The sequence below is a fragment of the Lutra lutra genome, chromosome 11, assembly GCF_902655055.1.
Source record: "Lutra lutra chromosome 11, mLutLut1.2, whole genome shotgun sequence".
Lineage (NCBI taxonomy): Eukaryota > Metazoa > Chordata > Mammalia > Carnivora > Mustelidae > Lutra > Lutra lutra.
Window position 1 is genome coordinate 103,134,121 of NC_062288.1, and position 10,218 is coordinate 103,144,338.

The 10,218-nt window shown below is 49.7% G+C and overlaps 1 long non-coding RNA gene across 1 annotated transcript; it reads right to left on the reverse strand.

Moving 5' to 3' along the window:
* Window positions 1–966: 966 nt before the first annotated feature.
* On the reverse strand, window positions 967–9,441 carry LOC125080368 (uncharacterized). Its single transcript, XR_007121344.1, has 4 exons — window positions 9,334–9,441; window positions 7,075–7,592; window positions 4,431–4,598; window positions 967–1,781 (listed from the first exon to the last, which is right to left on the reverse strand). It is a non-coding gene; the product is annotated as an uncharacterized LOC125080368 (long non-coding RNA).
* Between the last annotated feature and the right edge of the window lie 777 nt (window positions 9,442–10,218).

Sequence of the window (10,218 nt, forward strand, 5' to 3'; positions counted from 1 at the left end):
GGAGGGAGGGGCAAAGGGAGAGGGACAAGGAGACTCCCCACTGAGTGTGGAGCCCAACGTAGGGCCCAATCCCATGATCCTAGAGATCATGACCGGAGCCAAAACCAAGAGTTGGAAGCCCAACCAACTGAGCCACCCAGGCCCGTGTGTGTGTATGTGTTCATTTATATATATACCTATATGTGTGTGTATATATATATACACACACACACAAACACACACACAAATACATTTCTTTATTTTGCTAAGACTATTACAGTAGTCTTACTGGTATTCCTGCCTCTAGTCTTACTCCATTCGGCTTGGTGACTGACAAAGGCTCTGTCTTCTCCACATTTCCTCCAGAATAGCTTTTTGAATCACCAAATCTGACCTGGTTACTTGCTTGCTTAAAACCTTGCAGTGACTCACTGTCCTTAACTATGTTAATCACTTTCTGTGTCACTGTTTTAAATGTTTTACAGTCATCCAAAAGATGTGTCCTGTCATTATCCTTATTCTATAGGTGATGAAACAGAGGCACAAAGAGGTTCATTTGCTCAGTGCCACCTGAAGCTTACATTACCCCAGTATACAATGCTTGTCATAATTGATCACCCTTCCTGTACAACTTCCTTTCTTACCATTTCCTCTCACCATGAACTTTATGTTTCAGTGAAGGTGAATTAACTAAAGGTCCCAGGATCAGTGAGGCCACCAGCAGGAAGTATATTGCACAGAAAGAAGGTTTAATTGAAGAAAGTTAATGAAGGGCCTTTTTAAAAAAAAAAAAAAAACATTTTATTTATTTGACAGACAGAGATCACAAGTAGGCAGAGAGGCAGGCAGAGATCTAGAGAGGAGGAAGCAGGCTCCCTGCTGAGCAGAGAGCCCGATGCGGGGCTCAATCCCAGCACCCTGGGATCATGACCTGAGCTGAAGGCAGAGGCTTTAACCCACTGAGCCACCCAGGCTCCCCAGTGAAGGGCCTCTTTATGAGACATGGGGACAGCTAAGGGAAAATAAGAAGACACCCAGACACTAGCACCAAAGGGAGACCAAGGCAACAAACAGAGGAATGGTGCTATCATAACCATGTGGAAGAGTCAGCCCAGCAGGAGCAGCAGGGGCAAGCAACCAGTCAGAATTGTGATAAATCCCCTCGCCTACATTTCCTCCAAACCTACAATCTCCTGCTCGGGTGCCATTTGGTCAAATCCAACTGGAAGCCAGAAGATGAGAAAGCCGGGATGATGCAGTCTGTAGCGGTCAAAGGTAGGCAAGGGAGGGATTAATCAGAGAGCCTTTGTCCTTTATTTAGATGAAAAAATTGTGTGGCCCCTACCCAGAGTAGATAGCAAGTCTGATCAGGTACTGATTACAGGTTAGACTTTGTGGAAAATCCTCTGGCTCAGATGCGGGCTTCCTTGCCCCCATTTTGTCCTACCCGACCAGTACAGTGAACCCCACTCAATGCTTGCTGGGTCAGCAGCATGAGAAGCCCAAAAGTGGCCAGTCATAAACCCGAGCTTCCAGTTTAATGGGTTCAAGATTGTGTCCTCCAGGGAATGTTCCTTCATGTGCACTAGGACCTCCAAACCTACAGAGTCCAACGTTATGGGGGAAACATGTTCTGTAAGAGGCTTGTTTGGTGAAATCGTGAGAGATTACTTCCCACTCCACCCTGGTCCTTGTACACGTCCACAAACCTAAGTGATCATGTCACATTTTCTCTTTCTTCAAATCTCGAACACTTCCACCCCAGGCTACACTCCAGACCGATTTGTGTCTCTAGGGATACCCTGTCAAAGAAGAGAACCTGTGTAATCTGGCTACGGGGGAAAAAGCACCATACAGATGTGGTTATCTCCTGAAGAAGGTCGCTCCGGTTGGTGCCATAACTGAGCCCTCAGCAGGCTACTCCCCGGTCCATTCGAATAGTTGCCCAAGTATCTCAATAACTATGCACAGACCAGTGAATTCCACGGGCATGAACTCAGCGCCCCAGACCTTCTGCTATATAATGTGCTCCCTGGTTGGAGATGTTGTGTGGGTTACCATGACAATGAATAGGGCTTTCTGAAAACCTTCAAGGGGTGGTGCTGGCAGAAGTATTGCCAAGTGGAGAAAGCAAGTCTGTATCTGGAACAGACTGGTGGTTCTCTCTGTGAAGGAGTAATACAAGTTGTGGGCCTGACCCCCAAGTGGAAGGTGCCAATATAGGAGATTTGGTGGTGGTCTTTGCTAGTAGTTAGCCATCTGGGAACTCAATGGAGATGATATCTCTGTCAGCCCTAGTGAAGGGTACTTACTGAGGATGCACTGGGGAGACAGAGGAAATGGGCTGAGTGACATTCACAGTACAGAGTGACCATTTCAATGGCTTGATTATCAAGCACCTCTGCTTGGGGGCTCTGCAGTGGGCGCTCCAGATGAGAACATCCATGATGCCTTGGTATCTTCACATGAGGTTCATCCTGGGGCTTCCATCCATGTACCTCTTTCCCAGACTTTCCTGGTCACAAGCCTTCTGGTCTTGAACATCCAGGTTTTCTGACTAGCCAGTGAATCTATTACCTGTAACTCATTAGGAAGTGTAGACCTCCAAAGCACACAATCAGATTGGCCAAAATGTATCTACTGAGAGGCTTTCCCTTCACCACCGTCTTTCAGGACTATTCCTGAGTCAGACTTACTATAGTAAGTAAGGACCTCTTACAGTAAACATATAAAATATATGAATATATGTTCACATAATACATATATCATGAATATACACACATATCACTATATATTTGTTGTTTTTCTGGAGGACTTGAATACACTCCCCAAAGTTCCCTTGTGTCCCTTGGTAATACATCCCTCTATTCCTTCCCCCATCCCCAGCAACCACTATCACTACAGATCACTTTAGATCAGTTTTCATTTTCTAGAATTTTACATAAATTAAATCCTATGCTATGCACTCTCCTCTGATCCAGCTTCTTTCACTCAGCGTAGTTATTCCCAGATTCATCTGGGTATAGTTGTTGTTACCAATAGCTTGTTCCTTTGTACTGCCCAGCAGTATCCCAGGAGATACTTGTTGATGGACATTTGAGATATTCCACTTTGGGGCTATAAGAAAACAAAAACAAAAACTGCTATGAACATTCTCATGTAAGTCTTTTTGTGGACATGTTTTCATTTCTCTTGGGTAAATACCTAAATGAGGAGTGGCTGGGCCACACATTTCCCTCTTAAATAAACTACCAGGCTAGGGGCACCTGGGTGGCTCAGTGGATTAAAGCCTCTGCCTTCAGCTTGGGTCACAATCCCAGGGTCCTGGGATCGATCCCCACATCGGGCTCTCCACTCAGCATGGAGCCTGCTTCACCCTCTCTCTGCTTACTTGTGATCTGTCAAATAAATAAATAAAATCTTTAAAAAATAATAAAATAAATAAATAACCAGGCTGTATTCTGAAGTGGTTATGTTGCCAGCAGTGCGTGAGTTCCGGTGGCTCCGCATCTTTGCCAACACTCGATACCGTCAGTGTTTCTGCTGTAGTCATTTCAGTGGGTGTGTAGCGATACCGCATTTTAATTGACATTTATTTTTCTTAGTGACTCCTGAGGGTGAGCACCTTTGCATGTGCTTATTTGCCATCTGTAGATCTTTGGCCAGGTGTTTGTTCCGATCTTTTGCTTTCTTTCTTTCTTTCTTTTTTTTTTTTTTTGGAGCCTGTGTCCAGAAATTTTTATTGAGTTTTGGACACTGTATTTGCAAAAGAGGCTGTGGATTTTTTGTTTCAGTTTTCTGCTGGCAGCCAGATAGAATATAGGCCTACCCCCCTGGTGCAGCCAAGGATGGGCTTCTGGCTTCGAGCAGGCTGGCCTGTGTTTGGTGTGTCACAACTCCTGCAGCAGAGGCCATCCCAGGCCTTCTGCACCTTCCACCCTAAGCCTGGGGCATTCTCCATGCTCTCTGTCCAACAGGCATGGAACCCCCTGCTGTGTATTCCCCACACACCGACTGCTGAAATGAATGAATAGGGCTTTCAAGCTTCCAGACAGACGCTTTCTGTTTAATTTCTCACCCTCTTGTTCCAGAAGCCCAAGGAGACTTGTGGGTGTGGCCACAAGCCAGGGACCCCTGTTAGCTCCAAGCGCATCACAACCTTTCCTCCTGAACCTAGACGCTCTAAAATTTTAGGAGACTTCTGGTGTGTGGAAGCAGCTCCCTCTTCTAACCTTTTAAGGCACCTGTGGAGGGGGGCTGGACCCCACTGGGGTCTCTCTGGCCACAAGAGGTGTGAAATGCACCTGCCTCTATCAGGGTGTTCCTTGCTCTTCCGACAGAAAGAATCCTCCCAGGAAAGTGCCTGGGAAGGAGAAGCTGGGAAGGAATAGGATGGAATGTGCTGGGGGGTGGGGTGGGATAGTGATGAGGGACTTTATTGCCCTCCCTACCTTTCCAGTCTAGAGCAATCCTCTCCCTACCCCAAACCCAGCTGGCTGGGCCTCTGCAGACCTTGCTGGAGGGGGCGGGGCACGCACCTCCTAGTGGGGGGGGGGGGGCGCAAGACCGTGCCCTCCATTGTGGGGAGGGGCAGGAGCAGGAATGTTTGAAGAAAAGAACTGAACAAGAAACATCTCCTTTAAGCGGCCCTCGAATGCCCCTGATGCTTTTGTTTTTTTTAAAACCTTTACCTTTTTTGTATCAAAAAAAGAAAAAATTAAGCATATACACAAGTAGACTGGCTCCTCTAATGAACCTGTGTAGCCATCACTCAGCTTCAACTCACAGCTCTTACCCACTGCCCCTTCCTTGTATTTTCTTGCAAGTAAACACTCTATCCTACATGAGGCTCGAACTCATGACCCAAGATCCAGAGTTGCACACTCTATCAAATGACCCAGCCAGGGGCCCCCTCTTTGTATTCACTTAAAGACAAACCCCTGACCTTCATATTATTTCACTTGTAGATATATCAGTGTGTATCTCTATAAGATAAAAGTTTATTTTTATAAAAATTTTTAAAATTAAATATATGAAGTTTTTATGGTAAACATTAAACATCTATTTTATAAAATATTAAAATTTTAAAAATTAAAATGATAAAAATACAAAATATTTTAAATAGAGTAATATAAAAATACAAAACACGAAATACAGACATGTATATATGTACTTAACGCATAAGAAATATAAATACATGGGCGCCTGGGTGGCTCAGTCGGTTGGGCATCTGCCTTCGGCTCAGGTCATGGTTCCGAGGTCCTGGGATCAAGTCCAACATTGGGCTCCTTGCCCAGTGGGGAATCCGCTTCTTTTTTAAAACTTTTTTTTTTTTTTTTTAAGATTCCATTTATTTATTTGAGAGAGAGACAGTGAGAGCAAGCATGAGAGGGAAGAAGGTCAGAGGGAGAAGCAGACTCCCCGTGGAGCTGGGAGCCCAATGCAGGACTCGATCCCAGGACTCCAGGATCATGACCTGAGCCAAAGGCAGTCGCCCAACCAACTGAGCCACCCAGGCACCCAGGGAGTCTGCTTCTTAAAGGAAAAAAAAAGAAAAAGAAATATAAATACAAATTTATTATCTAAATATAAATAACATATAAATAAAAAATATAAGTTTTTAAAATATGAAACCTTAATACCATCATCACACCCAAAAAACTAACAATACTTTCTTAATTTTATCAAACACCCAGTGCTTAAATACCTGTCTTACAAACGTCACTTAAAAAATACCCAGGTTGGGGCGCCTGGGTGGTTCAGTGGGTTAAGCCTCTGCCTTGGGCTCGGGTGGGTCATGGTCTCAGGGTCCTGGGATCGAGCCCCGAGTCGGGCTCTCTCCTCAGCAGGGAGCCTGCTTCCCCCCCACTCTGCCTGCTTGCGATCTCTGTCAAATAAATAAAATCTTTTTTTTTAAGATTTTATTTATTTATTTGACAGACAGAGATCGCAATTCTTTTCTGCTGATATTAACCGATGCGGATGATCAATGATAGATTCACTATTCAGCTTGATCCTACATTGCTCCCCCTTCCTGGTTCTGGCGTTTGAGATACAAGAGAAGAGAAGACAGGGTCCTCCATGTCTTCACGCTCCTCTCTGCCAAAATTCCACTGTGGTTTCCCCAGACCTGTCCCCATGAGTCAGTCGGGATGTTTCCTGACCCTGGCCCTCCAGATCTATAATGATACACCCCTATAGCGTGAAGGAATAAGTGAGTGAATGAGCTAATGGCCTCCGCTGCTCTGCAGATTGTCCCCCAGGTGCCCTGGGCTCTCAGCAGGATTACTAACTTGGGCTGCAACAGGCCAGGAGACGAAGTGCCTTATGGCAGGGAAGCTTTCTCAGCGTCCCTCAACGTATGCGACCGGCTGGTGACCAGAGCTGAGGACCAGCATGCCATTTTGATGGTGGCGCCTATATCGAAACTTCCAGAGCACCAGGGAATAAGAATGTGTTAAGAGCATGGGTGTTTTCAGTCTGGCGGCCTAGGGTTTAGATATCAGCTTTACCACCTAATCTATGACATTGAGCAAGTTACTTATCTCCCCACGCTGGACTGATAATGGCTCCCAAAGATACTAGGTCCTAATGAGTGTAAACTGTAAATGTTATTTTATTTGAAAAAGGGTCTTTGCTGATGTGATTAGATTGGAGATCCTGACAATCCAGAGTCTATCCTGGATATCTGGCCGGCCCTAAACGTAAGCATAGATGTCCTGTAAGAGAGGGGCAGAGAGGCCTGATGTGCCCCAGGGGAGAAGGTACCATGAAGGCAGAGCTCAGAGAGATTTGAAGGTGCCAGCCTTAAAGACTGGAGTGATGTGGCCAACCACCGAGGACGGCCACCAGAAGCTGGGAGAGGCACATGGAACAGCTTCTCCACCGCAGCCTCCAGAGGAGTATGGCTCTGCCTCCCGCAGGGCAGACTCCAGGGAGAAAGCATTTCCGTTGTGCTATGTTTGCCGTGCTGTGTTACAGCAGCCGCAGGACACGGATCCACCCTCCCTGTGCCTTGGTTTCCACATCTGTGTTTTGTATGGGCCCCCAGGTGGGCTGGGAGGTTGCGAGAAGAGCCGGGCCTGCTGCGCTCACCTTCTCCCTGCATCCTCAGGGCTGGGGGTCCGGCCCTGTGGCCTCTAGTACAACGTACCCCAGCTGGCCACAGCTGACTGGCCGGGGCAGCGGGTGGGAGCTCTGACAGGCTGTCTCCCCAGCTTGCTGGCCTGCAAAGAGCCGCCTCAAGCCCCCAGGACCAGGACCCCATTTTCCACCACCTGAGCTGGAGGAAGAGAGCAGCACGAGACCAGGGGGAGAGCGGGGCAGAGAGGGAGGGAACAAGCAGGGATAACCTGTCCCCGGAGATGGGGCGTGGGGAGTTAGGAGAGATCCCATGGGTGCCCCTGGCTGGCCTTGAAAGGGTCTGGGGAGCTGGCCTCGGGGCCACCCGCCAGCCCATCTCACCCGGGAAAGCCGAGCTCCTCCTGAAGGCTGGGACATCTTTCTCTGCCCGCTGGCAACTCACACGGCCCTCACTGGCGCGCGTCTTCTCAAACCCAGCTGGGCAAGCATGGGCATCAGCTCAGTTTTGCTCACTTCGGCTTTCCCAGCACCTAACACGCAGCAGGTGGTCAACACACGTTTGTGCAGAGGGATGAAGGAGTGAGCCGAAAGATGCCCGGAGTGAGTGGCCAGTCAGAGAGGGGGTTCCGGGAGAGGCCAGGCATTGAGTTCAGCATTTAGGACTTCCCCTGAAGCTTGAAAGCTACCCCTGGTGCCACTGTCTCCGCCTTGCACCCAGGAAAGGTGAAGTGGCCTGCTCAAGGTCAGCCAGCTTGTCGGGCAAAGCCAGGCATCAGCCTGAGGTATGAGCCCCGGCGCTGCCTGACAGCTCCATGCAGTGTTCTGGGGGAGACCGGGAAGAAATGCAACGCTTGACAACTGCCTGTGTTTACTGTCACCCCCAGCTGTCTCCTTGGAGTGACTGGCCATACAACGCGGAGATGTACAAGGACACAAAGGAGGAGCAGAGTGGGCATGGTCCTGGGCTTGAGTCAATCAGTGTGTGTGGGGGGGTCGGCTTCTGGAGCCGGTGGTAGGAAGATGGGCTGGTCAGTTCTTCAGCCACACTGGACCAGCTGAGTAGAGAAACTTGCCCAGGATTTAAGCTTTAAGAATAGCACTGAACTTTATGTGATGAGACGGAACAGCCCAGAAGGGACTAGTTATCCGTCACATTCTCCTCACTGTCCAGCTGAACTGAAAACGTTTGGAGGCAGAAGACAGTGGATCCTGGGTGGGGAGGTGTGAGCAGAACCACGACTCCCCAGCCGGCTCCTCCAACTGTCCCCTGGGCCCATCTCTGCAGGACCCCACTGTGGGCACAGGGAGGGGGGCGCTTCCTCCCCCAAAACAAACCGTCCCCAGTGGTGTCTGGAGATCCCGGCTCCCTCCCCATTCCTGTCATTCCTGATCCAGGACTTCCGTCTGCTCAACCTTTGTGGTAACGACACAGCGACTGTGATTTGAGTCGTATTTTATGGAGCTACCAACTGAGCTGTACAGATGAAATGATGGGCTGAGATCTGCTTTTAGAAACAAACAGGGTGGAGGGGCAGGAGACACGGGACGAGCTTTTCCTAACACTGTCCGGCCTGCTTTTGAATCTTGAAATCTGCCACAGAGAGAACATTTCCCCTGGAGGAGCCGAGGTGGGGGCCGGAGACACACACCTGGAGAGCCGTCCCTCCCGCGCGGTTCGACCAGGGCGTCCGGGGATTGGGGGTGGGGGGAGCGCCGGCTGGGAGGCTGCGAGCTGGCGCGGGCTCTGGCGCCCCCTGGCGGCCGTCGCGGGACCGACAGCCTCGGACGCTCCCGGGGCGCTCAGAGCGCCCGCCCGGCAAACCCGGCTCTCCGAACCCGAGCGCGATCCCACGACACGGAACGCGCCGGCCCACCGCGGCTGCCTCGACCTCCGGAAGGTCCTTCGGCAACCCCGGCCAACCTTGCCCTCCCGGGGCCCACCTCTGCCCCTGACTCCGCACCTCCCGACAGGGCCGCGTGGCGCCAGGCGTTGTGGGGTGCGGATGACAGGGCCGGTGACTGTGGGGTTCCGAGCTCCACGCTCTCTCGGGGCCTCCTGAGGGTGGCGGGTGGGCCGGGCCCCCGCACTCGGCACATCCGGTCATCTCAGGGTCTCGCTTTCCGTAACTTTACCAGAATGCCGCAGTTTAAAGGCACATAGTTACAAGAGCATTTCCCGCCTCCCCCCCGCCTGGTCTCCACAGTGGAGGCCCTCAACTTTCAGCCCATTCTTTCACTCTTTACCCCCGCATCGCCAAAGAACAGACTTACGGTCTTAGCTTTTCCACTTTAGGTGTTTCCGGCTGAGGACGGACAAAGACAACCCGGCTTCTCTTCACTTTTCACCTCACACCCTACACTTCCGCTCTCCTTCACCCCTCACCTTCCACCCCCCTTTGTACATCCGGTCTCCTTCACCTTTCACCCCACACTTCCGGTCTCCTTCACCCCTCACCTTCCACCCCTCTCTACTTCCGGTCTCCTTCACCTTTCACCCCTACACTTCCGCTCCCACTCACCCTTTATGCCTTACTTTTTACTTTTTCTGCCGTCCTCTACTCCCAGCTGTAGCTTATTTGTGATTAGATCAATTTTCAGAGTTTATGGCAACAGAGTACTTAACTACTATTCACAGATGAGCCGTAATTATTTTTTCCTTCTTCCATAACTTTTCGTTTACTCTGGATTTAATGATTGTTTTGCATTTTCTTCGCATTACTATCTTATTACCAAAATCTTCCCGGTTTACTCAAATATGTTAGATATCCTATTAATTTGGGCATCTGCCGACTCTTTCCCAGGGCCTTCTGGGCTGCTTCCACGTAAAGGGGCTAAAAGCTGCTGGCGCCCCAGGGGCTGGGGGGGTGGGCATCCTGGAGACCCCTCCACCTCTCTCTGGGGTGGCAGCCCATTTCTTGGATCTCTTTTCCTCTCGTTTCTTGCTTTGTTCGCCCATTTTGACTAAGTATATCGTCCAGCAGCTTCCTGAGCAATGATGCTTGAGAGGTGAACAATGGAGACCTTGAGTGTTTGAACATGTCTGTTTTACCCTAATGCTTAGTGACTTAGCTGGGTGGGTATGTAACTGTTGCTTGAGGCTCGCTTTCCATCGGAGTTCTGAAGGCACGCCTACCATCTAGTTACCATCTAGTTACT